This window comes from Calliopsis andreniformis, chromosome 7 (genome assembly GCF_051401765.1).
Source record: "Calliopsis andreniformis isolate RMS-2024a chromosome 7, iyCalAndr_principal, whole genome shotgun sequence".
NCBI classification, from domain to species: domain Eukaryota; kingdom Metazoa; phylum Arthropoda; class Insecta; order Hymenoptera; family Andrenidae; genus Calliopsis; species Calliopsis andreniformis.
In genome coordinates, this window is record NC_135068.1 from 9,972,528 (window position 1) to 9,995,723 (window position 23,196).

Below are 23,196 nucleotides of genomic sequence, written 5' to 3' on the forward strand. Positions count from 1 at the left end.
TGCAAGGGGAATGTTAATGCTGATCGCAATACGCGATAATCGTCTGAATAGGGATCAAAATGAATTGGCTCTTCACTGTGTTATTATCGCAATTACGCAACCGAGGTTTCATGTGAGATCTGAAGCTCGAATCAAAGATTGGAGACCTTGGTATCTGAATAACCACGTACCCCAACACTTGAGTAGATGTTATCTATTAATCTGGATTATCTATGCGTCTAGACGTATATAATTTTAAAATAAAAACAGTGTCAAATACCCAAGTTCCTAGGTATTAAAGTGTCCTGGGCACTTAGACCTAGCCTAGACTAGGTGGGCTAGTTAATACTGTACAGTTTTTATTTTCCTAATGTCTCAGGTTCCTACCCTCCGACCTTCACAAGGGTTCTCTCTAATTCCAGTTTGTTTGCGTCTTGTTACATAAGCTTCAGCAAATGGAATTCGAACTCAAATTTACGCGGAACTTCCGGGCAACGAAGGCTGGCGATGTGGTTCTTGCGGTCTGAAAAATACCACAGAGGACAATATCAGTGATTACAACCGTGGGGGCGGTCTATCGGAAACACAAAACGAAATTGAATTCCATCGCCTTGGACTATCGGAAGTAATCCGATCGTACCTAGGAAGTCACTTTCCTTCGCTTTCTATAACTTTCATCGCGTCTCAACCTTTATGTTCATCGACGCTCCGCATTCATTTGAACCCATTCAGCTGCTAGCTGGGTTTGTTCGCCAGGGAGGGTTTCGTCAGCCGAGCGTAAGTTTTGAAAAAAGACCGTTCCCCGTGACGATAGGCGTAAACAAGGCGGTTACGCGAGCCTAAGTCGACTCGAGGCCGATGCTACGATCAGCATTACGACAACGCGCCACTTTCACTCGAATTCTACGCTTTTTTGCGTCAACTTTCTGCACGTCAACCAGTCCCGTCGTTCCGTTAACAGGCCCCGCGATAGGTACCGAGGGCGAAACGGCACGGCGGTCCCGCGCAAAAACGGCCGCGCTGGCACCCATTGAAAAGGGGGGTACAGGATTGTCGAGGCGATCGAGGCAGCAGCTGCGTCTAGGGATTCGGGACCCAATCTCTCTCTCGTAGGGCCGCGTAAACGCGCATCACAGGCTCATTCCCTCGTCAAGGTTTGCCTGGAACGCGGCGAAGAGGAAGGGGTGGGCAGAAGTAGGGTGAGAACCGATGATCGCAGAGGGGATGGCCGGTCGCGCAGAGAGCAGCAGTCTGGCCAGTTGATTACGATGCCGAAACGAGTGCCGGGCCATCTTTCCAACCAGTTTCGGACAGCGTCTTCGGCTCGAACGAGGCCTGCGTAGCCATCGCGGAGACGCCGACCCGAGGGACCGGGAACCGAGAGAGATGCCGCGAGCAGGGGCGAGCGAGCGCGAGAGGGAGAGGCAGCGAGGGAGAGTGAGCGTCGAGGAAGAGAGCCAGAGGGAGAGCAGCGCGAGAAGAGACAGAGGAGGCGACAGCCGAGCTTAAGTTTCGGTTTCGTTCGTTTCGCGCCTGCTTCGCGTCGAACGGGAGCCGAGAGCGAGCGTGTCGGCGAGCGAGCGAGAGAGTGAAACCGAACGGACGGAGAGAGCCCGCTCGGCGGAACGGAAGGAGACGGAGGAGGAGGAGGAGAGAGCCAGGAGACGGGAAAACCGAGGGAGGGAGCGAGAGGGAAAAGGCCGGAGAGACGGCTGGTGGAGAGGGTGGAAAAGGCGAGTGCAACGAGCGCGGGAGAGACGGAACGCGGCAGCCTCGGGGTTGGAGAGAGAGGAGGAGGCCTGAACAGACTTCACCGGCGCTCTGCTCCCAATAACGACTCTCGCCCTCGGTCAGTCGCGCGCGAACCGTCGGGCCGCGAGCATCTCTCCGTTCCTTTCTCGACCTGCTCGCTGGGATTCCGGCGCTCCCAGCCGCGTGCACGTGCGAACGAGGGTCAAGAGCGGGCCGAGACCAAAGGAGTAGCTGGAGAACGCCGAACCTTGGCTCTCACTCCGCTGGACCACAGCCATACCCGCCAGTCCAGGGATCCCAGGCGGACCCACGCTCGGTTACGAAGCAACAGCCCTCCGAGTCCTCGTCACTGATTGAGTTAGAGTTCGCCAGGAGTCATAACCCATCGAACAACCAATAGGGGCAATGGTAGCTGGGGTAGCCGGGATGAGACCCAGCGTCAGCGAGCATTAGGCCTAGCTCAGGACCTGTCAGGACACGGGGTTCAGTTCCACGGGGACCGAGGATGGGACCGCAATAAGCTCTGAGGACAGTTGGAGAACGCTATCAGGGAAGGGGGTCGACGAGCAGTTTTCGGGGTTATCTGTCCCGCGGGTATCGAAGTCGTAATCGCGTCGTGAGTGGTGCTTGCTGCATCCGGAGATACATGCTGCTGGTGACCGAGTGAGAGAAGAGCGGAAGGCGGTCAAGTGACAAGGAGCAAGCGGTCGGCCAGAGCGTGGTATATAAAAGTGCGAACTGGCGAAGCGACCGAGCGAGTTACCGGGCGGCGCGAGGCTGCCAGTGGCGCGCGGGACCAAGAAGAAGAAGACGACCACGACGGCGACGAGGAGGACGACGAGGCCGAGGAGGGAGCAGCGCACACCATAGAGGACAACGCTGCTGCTATTTTCGAGCCCGCCAAATATCTCCGCGCGGTGCTCGCTGCTGTCTGCGCTGGCCCTGCGCTCGGTCTTTCTTCGGCCGCCGCGAGTCCACGTTCCTCCCGAAGCGCAGCGATTCTGCGCCGATGACGCATGGCCCTGACCAAACACGGACGCAAGGAAAGAGAGAGAGAGCGAGAGACGGGGACGCAGCGGGAGGAGAAGAGAGCGGCGTATGACAGGTACGTTTTCGACTTGTTGCCTTTTTGCAAAAGCGTGCCGCGCGATCTCTTGACCCACGACGCCGTGACCCTGAATCGACGCCTGACTCGACCGCTGGCGTTCTACCCTCGGGGGACTTTCGACCACGCTTCGGGACGTCCCTCGCACCCCTGGCCCCTCGTCGTTTGTTTACAAGGGCTGATACAGGCCACGAGTACTTGTTTACGCCCCTCGAGTCGAGGTTCAGTGAAAAATGTAGTGGGTTGCGATGAGAGCAATACTGCTCAATTGGTATGAATTCGGAGTATAGTTGTCTCGTGACTTGGAGTCAGAGATACATGAAGTATAATTAAGAAATGGTTCAATGGAAATATCGAACTACGACTATGGTACTATAGTAAAGCATTATTGCGTTGCAGGAACGTTTGACTACATAAATATAAGCATAGGAAGAATTCATCTTTATTTCATAGAGTACAAAGTATGAACAGCATAGAAGTGTATACAATAGTTAATAGAGTATTGACACAGTATTGTCTTGTTATGAGACCATTATTATATGCGCTAGATATTTCAATTATTCACGCCAGACACCTCTTCGCGTTTCCGCAGTTTCATTCCTCGGTTCTTACATAGTGTTGTCCTGATACAAAATTGATGATACACGAGATAGCGAATTCAATCTGGTTTCATCGTTGGGGCATAAATCGATCTCAGAAACAAGTTTCTTACATTCCCTAAGCTCCTAAGACCTAACTGATTTCAAGTCGTAAACTTATATCAAGGCTGTAAATATCAGTATCGGCCCTTTAAAACTCTATAATCCTATACTTTGCTTTTCAATAACTTTCCAATCTCCTAGACAATTATTTAACCATCAAATCGTTGGATAATCCTCGAAAAGAATTAGATCACTCCAATCGCTGTACGTAGGCAGTTTGTTTACTATGCGTCAGTGTCAGTGGCTATCACTAGTTTCCTTAATGGGGACTTCTTAATGGACTACGGGTAGTTATCTGTCTATCGAGGACAGCTATAGTACGCCGCTTGAAGTTTCAGCTATTCACGCGCAGAAATTATTCATTTGAAGAGCATTTCGTCACAAGGGTTAGGCGGTGGCACGACGTAGGAATCGTCGATTACAAAACTGGGTTTCCTCGGTGATTAACGCCTGAAATATGTGTCAACGGTTCGTGCTCCAATTGCACAGCGCTCGGTTGCAGCAAGTGCCGAACTCGAACCGCGTTACGTTTCACCCTTAATGTCTCGATAGTCTCAAACACGTTCATTTCTCCATCGTTATGCTCGATATAGGAGCAACATCAAGATTTCTACCGAGGGAAATCATGTTACGACATTTTGGCGTATCTTGTCCAGGGTTCCACAGTCCCCTTTCGATTTCTTTCAGAGCGAAACAATCTTACGCGTACTCTTCAAGAGCTTCTCAAAAGTCAGACTCACCAGGTTCACCTGGTTACCCATTTTTTTTGTTCTTGATGGCGCGTCGATTAAATGAACTCGCGCTGCACGTGGGTGGACAAGCGAGGCTGAAATGCGAGATTACTCGTCGCAAAAAGCTTTGAGAACGTGCCCGAAGGGAGGAAACGACGTCGTGCACAGAACTGTTCTTTATGACGTGGGAAAAAAGAGCGTGGATTCACTGGGTGATACAGGCAGCCACGGAGATTAGTCTATATTGCGTACTCACTGTCTGCCAGTCATAATAGGCTGCACGGATATTTATGTAATACGCGACATGCAAATGAATACGTTATTTGCTTGCTTGTCGGTGATAAGATAGAGAGCGATGTTTTCTACAATCCCAACAGCGCTTTTAGCCAGCGTCTCCACCGTTTACATCCGTGAAATTGGCGAAGGAACACACCACTGTGGATAAGATATCGGTTTCTTGTAAACATGGTGTGGAGGGATGGGGAAAATGAAGGCTATCTGGCTTGTACGTCGAACATATCAGGGGAATTAAAACAATCCCAAAATTAAGAGCTCTTGAAATCCTAAAATCTTGAGATCCTGGATTTCAAGTAATGACTGAAATCGAGTCTCTGTCAATAATCAATCCCCTGCAACAGGTGAAACAGTACACGCGTCAAATTCACCGCCATTCACTGGTCTTTCCACTTTCGCGCACTGATGCATCTGTGGCACGTTCCCACTAAACGTTACAGCTCCGAGGTTCGAGGCAGTCGCTGCCAGTCAGGAGGAGTCCATATACCGTTACGCATCTTGGCCATAGATCCATCGCGCAAACGTGAAATCCGAAATGCACCGATGGATGTTCCCCTCATGATCGATCGCTCTTAATCATTTCTTGTTAGCTAAATGGGCGTCATAATCCGCGGCGTAAGTCATCGTTATTTGTTAAGCGTCTGACGTTTCCTGACGTCTTCTATCAAAGTAAATTCAAATTGCCCCCTTCGCTTTTTCGTCCCTTTGGACTTCGCGTTATTTACTCTTCCACGTCAAAGACAAGAAATCAGTCTGCTCCTTGACAGACCAAAGGTAAAGGAAAATTTGGTGGTTCTTACGTTTTCCTTTCCCACCCTTGCCGTTTCTTCGGCAACTTTTCCCTCGTCACTGTCCTCCCCGACTCCATTTCTCTTCCTTTCGCAAAGCTTCGGTTCCCTTTTTGCTTTGAAACACTTGACGGTTTCACCCACACCAGGGTTCCTCGAAAAGTTTGTGATCCTTTTTCACTCACGCCCAAGGCTCAGGGGCTTCCTTCTTCACCGCGTCACAAAAATTCGCTGCTAAAACAGCAAAGATGGGACGCCACGCGTTCATCGATCGTTAAGTTTTTTGGCTGTCGATGATCAAAGCTGAGTGGCGCGGCGGTGATCGTGCAAATGGACTTTAAATCGCAGCAAACCATGCAAAAAGCTGCCGGCGGATTTTGTCTTTCGCGCGTTCACTTTTCATCATAGGTGCCTCCTCTCTTCGGCCTGCTCACGACCTTCAGAGCGTTTCTAATTGATTTCGATTCTGGTTCACGCTTCTTAGGAGCGCCCTGAGCAAGTACAACTCTGTGCTTCATTTGCATCATTCGTTATAGTCATTGCAAAATTAATTTCAAGGTATGTTTTCTGCGAGAACGCTCGGTCGCCTCGATATGAGTTTCTTGGCCATCCAAAAAATGCTCCAATTTTCAGACACATTACCTGTTTGGATGTGTGTATTCACAGTACCCGCTAAAACATTCGTATCCCTTTCTTTGTTCGAAAGAAGTATATGCGGGTCTCATAGGCATGGACAGGTGTTTTGCGCGAGCCTGTATATCGGCGAGTCACGATACGAGAAAAGTGGCGTGCTTAATAATAAACGCAAAAGCCGGCATTAATCACGCGGCGCGTAGGTAATCGTAGGTCGCCGTGGACCGTTGAGTTTTTTCCACGGGCAGATCATCAATCCGGTCGCACGGTGGACAAGAGAGTTCTTTTATTGAATTTCAAGACCGCACGTGATCGATGATCGCCGGCGAACCGCGCAAACATCATCGTGTAGTAAGTGGTAACAGTATTATTACACTGTCACTGCCGGTCGCCGCGAGTCGATTTGCATAGTCACGCGACCTGGTACACGGGAATTTCGATCATTGAACGCGGCACTCGATCGCCAGTGACTTTTACTTGCGTTTATTGATCCTCGATTCTCAACGTGGTGCCGTGGCTTTTCTATCAGAACTGATTTTCAACCTTACTGGAAAGGTTCTTAAGGAGAGGTGATTATTTGGGGGCTTCCTACTAGGTTTATCTCGAACAGATAATTTGCTCCTGATTTATCTCAAGAATATAGCGTGCTTCAGGTTTATTTAAAAAAGACAGTTTATTTCAAAAAGAAGTCTTCTTTATTTTACATTCGTTACCTTAGAATTATCTCAAAGAGATAATCCACTCCAGATTTATCTGAAAGAGATAATCCGCGCCAAATTTATCTTGAAGTGATTAATGCAAACTGTACGTTGAACGTTTGTAGACGTTAACGAATATGATTAGCAGATAGCACAAAATAAACCTCTGCGAATCCTCCCCCAATCGTAAACTGCGTAAACAAAAGAATTCCACGAGGCGAACGGCGTTTCCCACTGTCAGACATCAGGAATCGTGCGTGCCATTCGTGACCTTTCGACCGCGTGTTCCTAGCATCTCCACACTCCTCTACACTTCTGGGCCGCTTAGCCTCCTTCCTTTTCCGTAAACCGCAGTCTCTCCTCGTCTCGCGGCCGAAGGCTAATTAGGCGCTTAAGTAACACGTGGCCGATCAACAGCGCATTTGATACTCGTCGAACGATCGTTTCTTTTCGATACATTTCATTAAGCTGGATCGCTCGTTTTTGTGGGAGGGCCGCGGAGTAACCTTGCCTCGCTTTCTAGCTCGATCGTCCTTGCTTTCAAAGACAATACGATGTGGCATACGGAAAGAAAAAGCTAAATAAAAAAGAAGATAGCGTTTGTCAGTAACTTGCGATTGTAAGAGAGAAATGTAGGGGAACTCTATTGTGAGCTTGCGGTTCCATGATCCATGAATATTATCGCAACGATTGCGCCGATCCTGATGGCGAATTTATCGTTGGAAAAAATGCCGACGAAAGGCCGAGTCCGTTTCCAGCGGTCAACAATAAGACGAAGCCGAGCAGGAGAACGAGAGTAAAGCTGATAATGAGCCCTCATAAAATCGACCCGCTTCTTTTCGAGGTCCCCTTCCTGCTCCCTGTTTAAGCAGCTTTCACACAATGACTGGTGTCAACTATGCATGCCTAATTGACTTGCGAATCAGTGGCAATCGTAATAACAAAATTGTTCGATCTTGGGCAACAGTTGTTGATTTCACTTAAAAACAATTATATAATATTCTCTGGTTGAACATATGAGACGTCTTGACGAATTTAGAGGACATGTAGCCTTCACTCGATATAAGAGACCTACATGCAATTTCTATTACCGTGGTTTCCGAAACATCCCAATTTAGCCTCTTCCCAGTACCCATACAGCCCATTTCCGAAATAGGGCCTGCTCTCGAGCAGGAGACAATTTAGCCCGAATGCGTGCAATATTAGCGTCAGGCGACTACCTCGAAAATAGCAGCCCCGAGTTCGGCCGAAATTTGCTTGAAAATCACGCAGCTCTCGGCGCACGCGAAGCTGGGATCAGGACCCATTCCCACGATTTCGCCTGGCCCAGCGAATTATCGGGCCTTGTTGTGGCGGGTTCTTAAAGAACTCGGCCCTGGAACGCTCGACGTCATTAGCTAAATAACTGCATCGGCCTGCATACGTTTACTTTTATTATTACTCCTCCCGTCCCCTCTCGGCGAATTTGTATGCGGCGTGAAATCGCGGCGTAACCTGCGACTCGGCGCTGAAAAAGGGGAAAAATGGCGGTGGAAGGTAACAGGAGGGGGAGGACAGCGGGCGAGGGAAGAAAAGGATCGCGAGAAAATTAGTGCTCCTCGCAGGAAGGGGGCAGGGAGCTTTTTATGCGTTCGAGCATATTGTTGCGGGCCCTGGTAAGCTCAGAATGCAATTATTAAGATTCAATCGCCACGGGCGTTCGATGTAATCGGCCGTAATGTTCGGATTATAAATTGTAAAGGAGTCAGTCACCGTTGCTGCTCGCTCTCCTCTCTCTTTCTCTCTGCTGGCCGGGCAGACGTGCTCGTCCGTAAATCTCGAAATTATACATTGTTTTTCTTCCGAGGGAGGGGCGTTTCCTCTTGTTTTATGCGCGCTCTCTGTCGAAGTGCACGCTTTCGAGAACCGGTCCCAGACGAGCCCCAGCAAAGGATGCCGCGTCGGATCCGACGTGGCCTCTCTTAATCAGCTGATAATCCCGCTGGACACTGATTTCGCGTGCAGCCTCGATTTCGCCACGGACGAGTTAATGCACCATCGTACTCGTGCTCGCCTCTGTCTTCCGTGCCAGAAAAAAGCCACACTTCTGGTTGCTCCAAAATTTGTGGCAGACTTCACTCGTTATAAGCTCGCCCCTAACTCCCTTAATTTTGGAAATTACTGACCTCTTGTTTGATAAACGATCAATTTCTTCACCTCCAGTTATCTTCCAGTTAAGTTAGTTACATTAATAATATTCATATTTTTAAAATGTAACTAGCCTACGAATCAATGAGACTCGCTGTACTGAAGCCTCTATATAACCTTAATTGGTCAGCCGAAAGTAATTTCAAATCATCAGTATGAAAAACCCTCGAAACTTATTAAATCCTTCAAGCCTGTCCCTAATAAGTTGCGGGACTATATCGAGTACGAGTGTGTATTAAATTATGCCACTCAGGTTGGTCCATCCAGCGATCGTCCAGATGGTAACGTCACTCCATAGAGGAGTCCAAGCGAAGGAAGCTTGTGTCACAGTGGCTGGACCAAACGCAACGTGACTGCCATGCACTTTGCTATCTTCCGTGATCGTAATCACGGATATACGCGGGGCCGAGTGGTTATTTATAACGCCTTTGAAACGGAACGTGGCCGAGCACGCGGCAATCGCACCGGGAGAACAGCTACCCTGGCTCCGTAATGAATAAATAGTCAACGACTGCCACCTTCGACGGCAGCGTGAACGCTTGAACAGCCCGCCGTCGCCGCGCAAATCCGCTTGGAATTGTTGCAACCGTACCCTTTCGTCTCTAACTGGGTCAAGAACAGAAGAACTCGAGGAAGGCTTGCTTTTTCAGCTACGATCGTATGCCGCTTATCCCAGTGAAATGCTTTGGTTAGTTCAATTTGATACTTCGTACTTGGTAACCTCTTTCGTTCATCGCAAATCCTAGGCACATTTGGCAGCTTGAACATTTGGAAACAGGAAAACTTATAGATCTTGAAATCTTCAATTTAGAAGAATTGAAAGGTTTAAAAATTTGTCTAGGTGTAAGTTTTAGTCGCACACAAAATTCTTTAGTAGAGGAAACTTCACCATTCTCCAACGTCACCAGAAGTCCGTAAATTATCTGTTGGTGGCCATCGCGTGCTCCTTTTCCCGGTCGGCGCTCCGTTTGCCGGATCTTCCGCTTTTAATCTCCGTGTCGCGGAACGATATCGCGATATCTGTCTCTTTATTTGTGGTGCGATAACTCGGGACGCCGTGGCATAGTTTGCCCACGGGAATCAACGTCGGAAAACATTCCTCAAGGATATCGTTCCTCCTTTCCACGTCATTGCTCTCGGAAATTCCCCTCTCCGAGAACGCTCCTAAACATTCGGCGTCTTTGCTCACTGCTTCCAAATTTCTGAAATTCGACGGGAACCGAAGTTCAACGCTTCTGCAAATTTACTCAATTGCTCCGAAGGTTGAACCCGCTCGACTTTATTGCGCAAGTGTTCGACGAAGATAAGGCGGACTCGATCGACACGTTCGCGCGAGCACGGATGCAAGCAGAATTTTCGGATGCTCCTCCTCTGAGGAGTATCAGAGGTTCTGACCTCTCGTCTCCAAAACATCGTCGGCGCCCCTATTTTTCCTGTTTCGTTTTTAATCTGCGGCCTGTGCTTCCCTTGACGTCACTTTTTTAAATATCCCGTATGTATGTTAATCGCTCCGAATTTCGCGAGTCGTTCTGCGAACCGAGTCGCTGGTATCGCCTGACGCGATGCGTGTATCACGACTTTTAAATAACGTAATCTGCGGCGATACTCATTTTCACGGAAAAACTTAGCGACCTTGGAGTCGAACAGAACTGAGAGCAGGTTTCAACTTCTGCGGGAGCGTAAAAAACGAGCCTTTGATCGACTTCACGTTTCGAGGGTCTGAATAAGAGCAAGAATGTTTCCAGCCTTGCCAAGAAGAAGATTAATCGGGGGCCCAAAATAATCTCGCAGGACTCAATGAAGCCTCTGCAACGGTGAGAGGGGAGAAGGAGGAATAGAAACGTAGACGAGGAGAAAACGTATAAAAAGAAAGTGCAGATGCGGGGGGAGGCGGACTGGATTCAGCCATTTTTGCGACAAGAATAATTATATCTTATCTGACTCGACCCGTGGCCTCGAGAACGCGATGCGTTCGCCTGCCTCGACTCTCGAAGAAAAATATGTAACCGACGGTTCGTGAGGATGAAGCTGCAGGATGCGCGTCGGTGCTTCCCAGCGGACTCCTAGCGCGATGCAGCGGTGCATCGCTGCATGAGCCTTGAACACTCGCGAACAATTTCGTAGCCTTGATCCAAGTGGACTTAATCGCACAATTCGCAGGCTCGAATTGATCAGTTCTCCTCTTACGAAAAATAAACACAATTACCTAGTAGCTCTCAACGAGACTACTGTTTCATGAAGGTAGCCATAAACCAGATACCACACAAAATAGCTCGAGGAATCATGATTTCCATATAAGAGAAAGAGAACGATGTAACGTAATGAAATAGCCAATATCAATTTAAGCTGCTTAACCCGATGTTTTTCCAATTATGCTCACCGAGCTTGATGACATCGTTTAAGCCTGATCGAAAACGTGCAGCAACTCTAAACGACGTTGCGTCAGGCTTAGGTAAAAATCGTCGTGTGTCGCAAATAGCTCGGGATCTGAGCAAACGACGATGCGAAGTATCAGTTTGGCTTATTTTTATAGTATTTTGGATGAAAGTTTTACGAGAGCTTAGAGGTAATAAAAGTGCATTATAAAGTACATTCGTTTAGGAGGCACAGTGCATAATCGTGGAAGCCGACGCTGGAGGATGTTTCAAAGTGACCGAAGAGGCTCGCAAGGAGTCGCAGAAACTGAAAAATCGATTCCCCCAAGGCTGTAAGGGTCCTGCGTCGTTCCTACTAAGAGGATCGGGAAGGCTTAAGCGTTTACTGGCTTTAATGCACGTAGATGGCCATTCAGCAGCCTTTAATAAATATGATCGCGTTTAAAGTTGTTATATTGCCGAAGCAACATTCGCGTTTGAATAGGCGGTAATAACATTGTGGTATAAATAGGATTGGGTACGGCATAAATCCGTCCTTTCTCCCGCGATTTTGCGTAAAATTAAGAGAACAAGAAAATTACCATGCACGATCGAATAGCAATTAATGCTTTAATCATTTCAGGCTGTATATGTTTACGAAATGTACTGTGAAAGGTTTTATCTTGGACCTTGGTTCGATTCTTGGAAATTTCAGGGAGAAGTGCCACTGTAGGTCCCCTCTCCCTTCTGCTTGGCGTAATTGCGACCATGCAATTGGTTCAAATTGCATTGTATGGCTGCATTACATTATACGAGGAGGGTTTGTGGACTCCTTTTCATGAAGTGAGCTGTTAGTGGTTTCTCGAGTGCCATTTAGTGCTTGTGAAATATTTTCGAGCACCAACTATCCTAATTAATTCCAAAGAATTAGGTGCACCCATGATCTAACGCATAAACGTTCAGATCATCTCTTTGTAGCTCCCACTAGTTTCAAGTTCACACCAAAATGCATCAAACTGGATCCTAATTGTGTTCCTCACCTGCCCTCTTCCTAATGGTCATAGTTGCCTCGCAAAAGGTACAAACATCCGCCATCTGCTTCTTCAAACAACTATGACGGATCACCAGCCCACGGCGTAACTTTGTTCGCGCTCATGAATGAGAATTAAACGCCCCACATGCTGGGTGGAAAGACAGGCCATCGTTAGTAACAAATAACGAGTAATGTGAACCAACGAGGCCTCTTCTTCATCTTAACGGTGCGCAGTTCTTCTTGGCGACTCAAAATGAGGCACAAGTATTAAGGAAAGAGTCCTCAACGAGTCCACGTCCTCAAACATCGTAAAACACTGGCGAGTCATCAGAAAAATCTTCGTCGGTGAATATAGCTGACTTTCCAGTTCATTTGATAGCGAAGAGGGAGGTCGTCAACAAGAGACTGGACTGTGAATTTCGCGATATAAAAATAACGACAGAATGCGCGCAACTGTTTGACCCAGTTCAGTCGAGAGATATCGATTTTAGTGGCTGCTATCGTCCAGATTAATATTAGACCGTGTTCTGAAAATAGACGAGCGTGCACGCTGCATTACTGTTGCTGCATTCGTTATCGTCCACCGTCCTGCCGGAGTATCGATATTCAATCCTTTTTTCTACGAGGAATCTTCTGAACCTCAGCTGAGAAGTTGAAGAACGAGTTTGCAATCTTCTTAAGCTGCTGGTTGAGTCTATTAATGGACTATGTTGCGAACTGCACAGTAGATAGAGTTCCAGTCTCTGTGTCTTCAATCCCTGTGAGAGCGATTAGTGAAATTGTCCGATTTTTTAAATACCGGTTGAGGATTGTTGGGAACCGCGAAGCCAGTGAAACGCGTGGGCATCGATACATCAAGTCACCGAGTATATAGGGAATGAAGTCAGTGATACACTTTTCCACTTTCTCCGCGGCCGAGATTACACGAAGCCTTGGGTAGAACACCGCGAGATAAAACTCACCTTCGTTCTGCTCTTGCGGACGGTGCTCAATCGCTGGAGATGTTCTCTTTTCAGTGGATCACTGTATAACTTAAGGCACCATGTTATTGGACACCTCTTCTTGGTTCAAATGATAATATTGTCCCTAACAGCTTATCTGGGAACACAAAAGTAATCTCTCAATAAATGCGACACGAGGTAAAATATTTGCAAGCGCCTAGAGCCACCTCTACAGAGGAGCTGAGAAAGAACAGGCACACGTGTTTGCTTCGTGGCGAAGTCGTCGACCTGACGCTTCCACGTGCGAATGTTCGCTGAACTTCGTCATCCTCGCCGATGACACCCAGACAACGCAACGACCAATCGGTGCTTTCGTAATGCGATGTTGCGCCGAGGTGAATTCGCCAATGCTTCTTTATCTGTTTACCGAGATTTCCTTCCACGATAAAAGCTGCGAGCCATAAACCCTGGACTTCGTCACTGACCTGTTATCTTACCATGTACTGCGTTTTGGAGTCCCACCTGCTGTGGTGCCTTATCACGTGGGTCAGCTGAGCAGATCCTAGAACAACTGTCTACCTCTTGCTGAAGCTTCGCTCTTCGCTCTGATTGTTAGCTTTCCTCAGATCTAAAGGCGTATCTCGGGGCTCAGCTACTGTCACAGTCTAGCCATCGGCGTCATCCAAAGCGTAGACACTGTTGCAAAGAATTGTTACGTTTCGAAATCTGCTGGTGGGACTGCCGTTCGGAATGCCATCGCAATTCGGGGCGTCCAGAGACCCATTGAAACACGGTTCTCTGCGCGAAGAGTCGACGATCGATCGGATGGCTCGCTCGCGCGAGAACCACTGCGTGTTCCCATTTCTCCTTTCAGCGGTCGGTCGCTCGATCCGCGGTTGTATAACAGCAATGAAAGTACTCCGACAAGCAACGAGCAACGTCACGTCTCTGTCCACACTAAGCACCTTGATAGTCGTCGTTCTAAGTGCTGGCGTGGTCGCTCTTGGTCTAGTGCAAGCCTGCGCACCTGGGCTCCCATGAGCAAGAGCACTGCTACTTAGTTGAGATCGGAGCAATGTGAAGAGCAAGTGACGTAACAGGTTAAAAAAATGACATGCAAAACTTACCTTTTCCTTCTGCCTTATTTTAGCAACCTATGGGATAACACAGATTCTAATCCAGATTAATCTGAAAAAGGTACTTCACTCTAGAACTCCTTCAAAGTCTTATCTGAAGGTATTCAATCCACAGAGATTCCAGGTTTGAACGTTCAACACTCAAATCCATATAGCAATGGCACCACTCTCTATCTGACCACCAATGCACAGTATCAACTCCTGATGACAAGTTTAAACTTTGTCCAGACGAAACTCATTCCATAAAGATTTTTCTGAACCATCAGAGACAGTCGTGTCGGTTTCATATCGACGTTTTCCCATCGTGTGGTCAGGCTGTCCTCTTGCGGCTTGAAGTCGCGGGCCGAGGCGACGCGAGGCGCGTGTCGTTGTCATCGTCGATGCGATCGGGTACATGTGCATCGCGGAGGCGCCTTGCACTTCATTCCCACGCTTCGTGCTCGTTGCATGCCTCTCACAGCGTTTCGCCTCGATCGACATGTAACGCGTGGGCCTGGATCGAAGTCGTCCGTGTCGCGAGAAGCTTCACCACTCCCCTGTGCCATCGAGTCGTCTTTTCCTCGCGTTTCCCCCTCGTCCTTTCCCCTGTGAACTCGCAAGCGTCATAAGAGTCATGGAAAACAGGTGAGCGATAAGGATTTTCGGTCTGACAGTCATTGAATCGATCGATGGTGCAGAATCGCTTTATCTTATCGCGCCAATCACTTCGAAGGTGTAAAAACGAACGTATTTGGAGTGCTCGTTATCTCGACGATTATTTTGCCTTGGAATAGCACTAGGAAAGTGCATTGTACGATAGAGCGACGTCTGGTGAATCAGTGGTCGCGATTTGGATCAGTATTTCTCAAAGCGCGGTTACGATCCAAATATCTCAGGACATATCCTGTTAATCGAACGTCTGCCGATAGTCGATAACCCGAAGACTCTCAGATGACTGCTTTTTTTCTTAATATCTCGAAGATTATGAGCTTGGATCCTTTTATCGAATTTTTTTGTTGCAACAGATTGAGAGAGTACTCCACTTGTGCTAATTTAAGAACGATACGTGGAGGTTAGATTCTATGGAAATGAAAATCAAGAGATATTGGTGGACACATGTCCTTATGGCTGAAGCGCAATCTTCCATAGATTATGAACCCGAACGGAAACTTTTCTTGTTACTCCTTGCGCGGAGATAAGGCGCAGTTCTCGCTATGCAAAGTGGTTCTTGTTTTCCTCTTGAAGACGATTGATCCGTCGACCTCGAAGACCAACGATTGGCTAAGGTCAAGCGCGTGTTTTACACTCGTGATTTTCTTCCCTTCTGTTACATAAAGTACCTGCCACCAATTGTTCTCTGTTTTGTACAATGATGAACACGTTTTGCAATTTTCAATATTTGATATTTAATCTGTGTTTATATCACTAATAGTAATAGAAAGAAATTTACTATTGCTATTATAGATACTATTACTATTATAATAATAAATAGAAATTTACTATTGCTATTATTGAAAAGCATTGCTTATACAGGTTGAATCTGTTGTCTTTGTGAAGTGTCTTCGATGCTTGATGTAGTCTTCTTCTTGTAGGAGGGTCTCATAATGTGAACATTGCTGTTTTCCATTTGTTATACAGAATACAGAGAAGTTTCTTTTCTAGATTTCTATGACGTTGCTTATGCTTGTTACCTCTGCTGTTGTTTCGCTAATTAAGATCAAATATTGTTTAACGTTATTATATTAGATACTTAATTAATTTGATTGAGTGTAACTTTACATACAATTAACGATTCTGTACTTACATTGTAACGAAGCATAGAGTCATTTCAAATCCTTTCCTGCTTCTTTGGATTCATAACATTTCTTATATAAAATTATACTTCATTGCAATTGAATAATACTATTTTTAAGAGAACTTCTCTGTGGTGTGGCACAGGTCTTTTCTCCTGTCTGTCACTATTTTCAGGAGATCTATTTTCAGTGGGTACTATCATTGTAAATAGATCATTTTTCAAAGACACTATTTTTATGTGGTAGCTTCATAGTATGAAATACGAATCTTCTAAGTTCTTAAGTATCAACACACTGTGTTCGTCACTTCCGTATCACGTGGTTGCACACTTAATTTTTAGGTTACATTTCCCTGAATGGGCACGTGGCACATTCACTATTTTATGTACTCACAAATTTTTTATGTCTCTAGCCTCACGAACACTGTTAGCTTAATTATAAACAGTATAAATATATAAAGAAAATATATAAAGATAAGACTTACGTGCACAGGTTACCGACGCCTTCCTCTTGCAGTTCTGCCAACTGACTTTCTTTAATTCTACAAATCTACCTGTCGCCTATCTACAGGTTAACCTTTTTATGCCGTGTTCATAAAAATTAGCTTTTTATGAAATCAGATTTTCATGAAGGTGATATTTAATACTAGATTTTTATGGAAACGATTTTTAAGCCGAAAGAAAAATGCATTATGAAATTCTTGTCGATCCCTTTAAAATAAATGGCTCAATCAAAAAAGAAAAGTGGTTTAATAAATGTACCCAGGAAAATATATCGGCTGGTTGCTAGCGTGTTTAACTTTGCTGGAGAGCGAAGATAAAAGGAGTTTATGGGTTTTCGAAGCGCAGTGGAAGGTGATGTGCACCGCGTGCATATCAGTATACATTGCGATTAAGGCCATGGTCGTAAGAGCCTAGCGGCACGCTTATAAGCACGGACAAGTTAAATACTTGCCTCTGATCTAGACACCTATCGAAGTGACTCGAAAAAGGCTTAACTATTTTTCTCCCCAGTTTTAAAATACTAAACTTTACAGCGAGGTACATCAACCACTGCTAATGCATTTACGGTCGAGAGCGATTTATCGTTTATTTATCCCCAGCATCGCCGAGAAAAATTGAAGCAGAGCGCTTGGAAAATTTCTTCGACCGCGATTTTTCTTAGAAACTTAACACGACTCGCATTTCCATGATATTTTTACGATCCCAGGGAGTTTTTCTCCTTCCACCTTGTAGGTCATTTATTTGCGTACGTTGCACACCGATGTCCATCAAATGGCCAGAGGATCTCGCCAATAAAACTCATCGACGGGACAGTGCTAGAAAATCAGTCAAAACCTACAAAACATAAGCATCTGTTTTTAACTCCGTCCCACGCAATTGAAAAATGTTCTACCAGGAAGAACCAAAGCCAAGTTGTACTTCCAACAGAACCTGTGCTCGAAATATACTTTGTGTTCGATCAGACTTGGAAAGTATTTTCCAACCTATTTTTCCTGTTTTTGCTTTAGTGAACGGATAAAACCAGAGTTCTTGTAGGAAGGTAGCATTCCTTAGGTAGAGGCCTTGGGTTCGTCAAGGAGTCGGACGTTCTCTGAAAATTCGTGAGACGCCAACGGATTCGTAGGAGAAGAGAGACAGTTTACGTATGCGGAATACGTCCCGTCGTCGGCCAAGTTGCCATACGAAGGTCTCCACGTCGTTTTCGGGGGACCCTCGTGAACGAGGGGAAGGCAGAGCGCCTAAAATCACGCGCGCGCGTGCACGCTGCGTCTGAGAAAGAGAAACCTTTTTATTTCCCTCCCACCTTTCCCACCTTCGGTACCTCATCCTCTTGGCCCTCTTTCTCGCCCTGTTTTTTTCGGTGACTTTCACTGGCCATCCTTCTCTGTTACCCTTCAGCCCACTTCTCTTCTTCCACTCCCTCGTTGCCAGTTTTTCCGCCTACTTTTCAGTCTTCCATCTCGACTCATTCTATTTTTTTGGCTTCAGATTTTGTTCCAGCTCCGGGCCTCGTTCTGTCTCTCTTCCTTGTTTGGACTTCTTCGGGCCTTCCCTTCTACCTGTTTCTGCTCCCCCTCCTGGATGTAGTTCCTCGTCTCCTTCTCGCCACATCAGCACGCGTGTCCCTGGCGCGTGTGTCGCATCTCCCCCCCATCATCCAACTCTGTCCCTCTCAGGGACTCGGTTTTTTGTGGCCACGCTGCCTCGTTTTTCGACCTCTCCTTCTATCCTTCCTACGATTTATCCACCTCGTGTTCCGCCTTCCTTTTCCATCCTACTACCTTCCTGTGGACACGCACACACGCTCAGGCATCAGCTGAGTCCCCGTCACGATGCTCTTTCTTCTATGGTTGACTCCTTGACAAGCTTCTTCTCTCGTTCAAGACGATTTCCATTCTTCCATGTGATGAATAGGGATTTTTAGTCACAGTGTTTTGCACTGCATACTTTTCTTCGATGATGAGACTTCTTTATGAGATTGTACTGGATGAGGGATACGTCAAAATTAAATTCAAGTGAACAGTTTTTATGAAATATTTGTTATTAGATATCGCAAAATAACGAATGATATCATAGTGAAAATAAGCAAGGTATTAAAGAACCTTGTAATAGTATCTGGATCATCAGTTTATGGTTCTTTTTTCAGTTTAAAATTCCTCTGGTGAGCCAAGAAAAGTCTTAAAGCAAGAAATGAAGGAAACCCGATTCTCAAAAATAGCAATTCCATGGTTGGTCGAGGAGGGATACCCTCGTCGTTCACCGACGGATTTCTTTCCTCCCCTCGACTTCCTTCGGCCCCTCTCCCCGGCAATAAACACGCTCGATTCTCGTCCCTGTGGCGCGTTGTGTCACTCTTCGTCTGCTGGTCGGAACGCGTTGTTCCGAGCGTTGCTCGCTGCGAAGGGGCCAAATAACTCCGAGGGGTAAACGACTTCCACGCGTGGCGGAGCCTCGATGAAGCGGCGTGCGTGCCGCTGGAGGAGACAGGTTCGGGCATCCGGCAAACTCAGCCGATTCGGCCAGGGACCGACGTTCCAGGCCCGTTCGGAGAGCATTGTGCTCGCTGGGGCCTTCAAACAAATTTTCAACCTCCTTTGAACTTTGAACTCGCTTTCTAGAGAAGTCACTAGGTCCGAGTGAAACTATCGCTGAGAATTTTGCGAGAAACAGTGCTACCTCGATACATGCTGGATGATATTCTCACCTTTTCTTGGAATTACTCTTAAAAAGGGTAAATTCAAGTTCCTGCGTGATAAAGTAGCTTATACGTAATTCAATAACATAATAAGATAGCGGCATGGAAACATGATTAACCCACTGGTTAGAATAGAAAGAGTACACAGCATTGTGCGTCTCTATCTAGTGCAAAATCAGACTCTAGCAGTGTTGCTGTTTTTCGTTCGGCTAGTCTACAGTCAGCTGTGATTCTACATACATTGGAACAAGAACTTGTAGTGTTGTATATTTTATTTAATCCATGGTGGGTGCTATCTATGGATATTCATTGATTCCTAGGTACAGGTGGCAGTGCAGTCTGTGTGCCTTGACGCGCGCGGCCAAAAGTCCCTAGCGCCGTTCTTCCCCGAATTCTTTCGCGGTCGGCGCAACAGTTTTCCCCATTAATTCGTTCAATTTGTCGGTGATCGCATTGGGTCGTGTGGGCGGCGCGGTTGCTCGATACGAGCCTCGACAAAATACGAGATACCTGCCGTTCCTCGGATTCCAGTGTCTCATAAATGTCTGTTAGTTTCCGAACGAGGCTTTCGATCCCGCTGTTCCACTTTCTGCTTTTACTGTGCTTTCTTCGCTGCCTGGCGTCGGCATTCATTCTAGTCCAAAGCAATTAAAAACTCGAGGCTCCTCATCCCTTTACGAAGGGTAGTACAAATTCTCTCTGTGAGGAAATCTTCTAGTCATTCGTATCGACTTTAGTTCAGTGCACAGCGACTATTTATCCAGAAGATTTCTTCCCACAGCGCGTGCTAAGAATTTTTCTTCCCCTACTGAAAGGGTGAAGGAACTCTTTCACCGTTCCACATGTTCTGACCCAAGTGAACCAGTTCAGATTCCAGAAACGAGGGGATCGAGTCGGTCGCTTCGAGTACCAGAAATACAAGAAATCAAGTTAATACGTCACTTGAAAGCCGAACTCGAATAAACAACATAGTAAGAGGTTTAATGCATCGACGGGGGATTTGATCGTGAAGAACGGAGAAAAATCTCGCGGGGGATTCGCTGGGACAACAACGCAGCACGTCAATGAACGTGGCTCGAACCAGGCTGGAGGACTTCGTGCGTGGGTGGTGTGCCGTTTATTCCCTGAGATGGAAGTGGGTCACAGCAGCCACTGCACGCGAATGAATAGGGGGCTGAAAAATGCATCGGTGTGCATCGCGGCTCAGGTAGAGCGCGCATCTCCTCGCGCAGTTCTTCTAACTGCTGTGCATTATTCCCCTAGCCAGTTCAGCCACCTTCACGCGACCAGTTTCTTTCTTCGTAGCATGAAAACTGATCGAGTTATTTGATCAAGTTATTCACGAATTTTAACATTTCAGCATTTTCGTATCTCAAAGTCTGAATATTTGAGTACTTGGAAATATTTAGATACTTAAAAATTCCTAAATCTTTAATCCAAAGTTTAACGTTTTTAAATTTAAGGAACATCGATGACGCAAAGATATTCATCTCGGCAATACCCTTTTGTTTTGAAGCTCACCCCACTCGTCAGACCCCAAGTGGGTTTTCACGTCATTTCGCAAACATTTGGCGCGGAGCTCGGACAGAGGCTCGTGCTGTTCACCTCTCGTCAACCGGCAACACTCGGTTCGAGAGGTGATTCGCCTTTTTCGGGGCCTGTCGACGCGAGCACGCGCTCGTCTCTTGGCCCTCGCCCCTCCCCCCTCCTCTGGCCCCTCTAATCGCGAATTCGAGACGTCTCGCACTTTCACTCGGTTCGCTCGTTCGTTCGTTCGTTCGTTCCTCGTTTCTGGCTCTTCTGCTTGTCCTTTTTCACAGTCCGCGCGGACCGACGACACACGTTCGATTCGGGAATGCGCGTCCGCGCCGCGGAATATCGAGTGTTCCGCCACGTTGCGCCGTGCTAGGCCACTTTGAATGTGTGAGTGCTGCGGAAAGTGGTGGAGGATAGATAAAACGGGTCAAAGTGGACATTTCTGGAATGGTGGAGGCACATAGCTGCCAAAAGGTACGAGCACAGTGCTGTTTCTACTCGCTATAGTCTCGTCAACGGGAATTCACATGGCGTAAGATATATATTTCTAGAATTAATCTGGTGACTAATTATGTAAACAGTAATTCCGAGAGTTGTAGAAATTTAAAAGACACTGATGAGCGTATATCAAGTAAATTTTATATCTCTCTTTCACAAATAAGAGGAAAGCAAAGTGCAATGACCTAAGCTTCATTATATAGGATCATTCTTCGCCAACAGTCTCAAACATAGTCCAACAAAACTTCTCTACAGACCTCACTCGCTATAATCTCGCCATTCCTTATAAGAGACAAGTCTGCAGAGCATAGAAAATGACTCCTAAAGTTAAGTCAGGTCTAGATGCTTTATCTCCATCTCGCCAAATATGAAAGCGAGCAAGTGACACAGTGGCGAGTTTACAACGAAACAATCCTGTAGCTCTTCCAGGGGATTTGAAAAGCGGGACGCTTCCAGCGGCATTGATTGCAGAGTGCGAAATCTAGGACCGCGAACTCCTCAAGGGGAGCTGCACATGCGTGTCGCGTTTCGAGATGTTTGCACGTGCGTCGAGGACGTCGGTGTCACGTTGACCCAGTTGGGGCTGCAAGCTCGCTCTCTGGGCGCAACGAACCTCCCCGTGCTTGCCACCCGATGCACGTGTATTCGCCTCGTAAAACCCGAGACACATGAACTCGAGCACCAAATGCAATCCATCGCTAAAAATACCCTGGCTCGGCTGTTTTTCATTGAAACGTTTGTTGATCCGTCGATGGCCGATTCCATTCAAGGAGAATGGGACTCGATCGAGGACTGAAGAAGGACCTTTCGTCCATCCCCTCTTGACCCTATAAACCAGGCCTGTTCAGGGATTTGCTCGTGAAAGCAGTAGCGTGATTGCTCTTGCGCTCGGAGCAACACGAGTCGCGTTCTCAAGCGAAGGAGTGGGGGAATCTATGAACGTGTGTCGTGGTAGTCCTGCCCAATAACAGTAGCCACTACCCCACTCTTCTAGCGCTGCTACGCGGATGCTCTAGCTGTTGCCCATGACCATCGTTGCTCTTAGCGGCCGGAGCAATATTTGAACACATTTCGAGGTAAAATAAAAGATCGTGGAGATTATTTGTGGACTCGTGCCTGTCCTCCCTCGCGAGCTTATTCGGGTTGACATGTGTCCTCCAGATCGGAGATACAAGCTCTCACTCAGAAATCTTCTTGGAGTTCTCTAGAGGAGCCAGCGGGCAGCGCGAGAAAGAGGGCGGGCGCTGAATTTCAAGAGACAAATTCTTGGTTAATGTGAATCGATCGCTCGTGTTCACCGCTGCTTTCCCTCTCGATTTCTCTTTTTGCTTTTTAAAGCATAAAGCGACGATGTGTTAAATATATTATCGGTGAAAGGATGCGTAGGTATGCGGTGTGTCGTTAAGATAATCAGCCGAATATCCTTCTGCCTCTCCCCGTTTTTTTCACTCTCTCGTGACGCGCCGAGATAACGGCTCGCTTTCGTCTGCGATTTGCGCAACAGCTCTCGTGGGACGAGCTCGATTTCGGCCATCGGAACGTATATGCTTTTGCATATACCGCGAGACGCCTTTCGCCGACTCTTCCGCGTACAGGGTATTAAATATATAGAGCATGAATCATTGATACAGGAAGCTAGTGATAAATATTGGAAATTATCTTTAAAAATTGTAATTGTTTTACTGAATTATTTCGCTTCTTACATTCTATACTCTTATGAGTATTCTGAGTCACCAGCTTGTTATACAACACTTTAGTTATACCCCAGTTCATAAGTTTCGAATGCTCAAGGTCCCTTCGCGAGTAGTAGTGGGGGGAATCGTCTCCCACTCTGAACCTGCGCGTGCGCAGATTGTACGA

General features: G+C 46.9%; 1 protein-coding gene across 2 annotated transcripts in view; it reads left to right on the forward strand.

Moving 5' to 3' along the window:
• Oatp74d (Organic anion transporting polypeptide 74D) overlaps window positions 1-23,196 on the forward strand; it is a 71,885-nt gene that overhangs the window by 26,538 nt on the left and 22,151 nt on the right. Inside the window, exon 1 of one of the 2 annotated variants that reach the window (XM_076381856.1) lies at window positions 2,724-2,836. The exons of the other annotated variant lie outside the window; for it this stretch is intronic. The gene's annotated coding sequence lies outside the window, so the exon portion shown is untranslated. Of the gene's footprint in view, window positions 1-2,723; window positions 2,837-23,196 lie in introns of those variants that run through there. 2 annotated transcript variants of the gene reach the window in all.